Source organism: Brassica napus, unplaced genomic scaffold, assembly GCF_020379485.1.
Source record: "Brassica napus cultivar Da-Ae unplaced genomic scaffold, Da-Ae ScsIHWf_1650;HRSCAF=2271, whole genome shotgun sequence".
NCBI classification, from domain to species: domain Eukaryota; kingdom Viridiplantae; phylum Streptophyta; class Magnoliopsida; order Brassicales; family Brassicaceae; genus Brassica; species Brassica napus.
This window is the reverse complement of record NW_026015068.1, coordinates 47,501-50,000: the sequence shown is the minus strand read 5'-3', so window position 1 is coordinate 50,000 and position 2,500 is coordinate 47,501.

The window sequence follows — 2,500 nt, the reverse complement described above, 5'->3', positions numbered from 1 at the left end:
TCTTTTGAGTTTGTGTGAAGCAGCTCCAAAGCACCTTGACTTATCAAGGCTCCTTTCCATAGAGTCTTGTGGCGTCCTCAATCCCCCATCCTTCCACTCCAATTCGTTTGCCAAGCTTGAGAGAGACATCAGTCCAGCAAGCAAAGCACCACCTCAATCCACTTCAATCATCTTTTGATCAAGCTGAGAGTGTTACACAACCAGCAGCTTGATTCCATCCTATCTATCTTTATTTATCTTGTTTTATCATATTAGAAATCATATCTCATTTGTTTTTGCATTTGTTTTCAGGTTCATAACTTGCATTCCATCATATCGCCCATCCGATCTTCTCTTTGGTCGACCCATCCAAGCTTCCATCATCCATCTTGCCCACCCTGAATCCCAGCCTGCAACATTTGGTATCAGAGCTTAAGCTCCTGAATCAGGTCCATTCTATCCTTGCATCATTCATCTTGTTTGCATTTGTTTTTCCATTTATAAATAAAAAAAAAAACTGTTTTTGCATTTTTGTGTTCTTTGTTCATCATAAATTGAAAAGCCATAAAGTTGAGATAGGAGACGACCTGTTGTCTAGTTTGATTCATTTCATCCATAAAAAGAAAAGAAAAACGTGTTTGCATTCATTCCCCAGCTCCACTTTCCATTTTTAGATTTTGTGCATTCATTTCAAAAAAAAAAAAAAAAAATCTGCATTTTCATAGTTGTTTCTTGCTTAAAAAAATAAATAAAAAGTCATACCATTTTAATTTCGTGCATACCATATTTGTTTCATAAGTTTGTTATTTGCATTCAAAAAAAAAAAAATCATTCAGCTTAGTTTATATCATTTTGGGTTCAAGTATACATTTTAGTTTCCATTTCCGGTTTTTTTTGCATTTCATCTTAAGAAAATTCAAAAAAAATCAGTGTGAGTTTAATTTCCATATTTTCTTCCCATTTTTGTTTCTTTTCATACCATATTGTTTAATTTCGAAATTGCATTCAGAAAACCAAAAGAAAAATCATTTTAGTATAGTTACTTCATTTCGGTTCATAATTGCATATTTTCTCGGTTTAGTTAAATTGCATTTGTTTTATTTTGGTTAGACAAAAACTTTCCATACCTTCACTTTTTCTTTGAGATTGTTTTCAGGAAGCAATGGAGGAGGAGAGACACGGCCAAAACCTAAGGGCCACCTTGAGCCAACAGTCCGCAGCGCTACAACAGCTCCAAATTAAGATTGCTCAATTGGAGAAAAGAAATCAGGCACAAGGCCAACGTCCACATGAAGGAGAAAGGAGATTTGGAAATGTACCAGGGGCAGTCTATGTCGAGCCCAAGCCACCAGATCCTTCAAGGATCAATCAAACTCCAACTTCTAAAACCCACAACCCTTATGTTGTTAATTCTCGGTTTGATTATAACTCTTTTGCTGATAAAGTTGAACTCTTTAAATTTTCAGGAAAAAGAGGTTATCTAAGATGGGAGAGGAACCTTGATGAATGGTTTCACTACAACAACATCCTGAGGAAAGAGAGGCTAGCTTATGCCATTGATCAACTAAAAGATGATGCTTTTAAATGGTGGGTACAAGAAGAGGATGATAGATGGTTTTACAAGGAGCCAGCTATCAAAACGTGGAGAGCTCTTAAGGAAGTCATGAGGAATAGATTTGCACCAGATTATACAAGGTCTGAAATCCAGGAACTATATCCAAGGAGATATCCAACTCATGGTTCCAAAGAAGCAAGGAAAATTGTGGAACAAGAAGTTCAAAGAGTCTTGCCTAAAGAAGCCAACTTTCAGCCAAACCAGGGGCACGCCATTGTCCACTGCTTAGAGCAGGAGAGTGACATCCCAAAGGTCAGGAAGATGAGTACAAGTGTCGGCCAAAACACTTTGATCAGGTCCAAAGACAAACCAGAGCAAGTTATTGTCCAAGTAAAGGCTAAGGTAAGTCCTATACATGATAAATCTTTTCATAAATCATCTACCACTTGTATGATGCACTTGTCTTTGTCCAAGAGTGTTATTACAGGTCTAAAGGAGCCTAGGTACATAGAAGAAGAGGCGCCAGGCACAAACCTTCCAATGGACCAGAAGGAAGCTCAAAGCACAAAGCAATCAAAGTTGCTTAATAAACCAAAACCAGTGATCCAACTATCAAACCAAGGTAAGTGTCTAACACCACCTTTAGATACTGGTTTAAACATTTATATTCTTGGTACAGGGATACCAGATGAGAGCCATATGCTTACTGGAGTTCCAAGTGCCGAACCAGATCATGAGCTCAATTAAAATCCACACCATAAGTGGAAACCGAAATCTGAACAATGTACTGTTCAAGTGCCAAAATCTGAGGTAAAATTCACTTTAAACCAGAATGTTTTTATTGATTCTATGACAAGATTAATGCACTTGTCTTGTCCAAGGAAAAGTGAAATTGGTACAGGAAGCAAGGTTACTACAAGGCAAACAAAGAACAAGAAGTTCTTACTGCCACATTTGACATTAAGT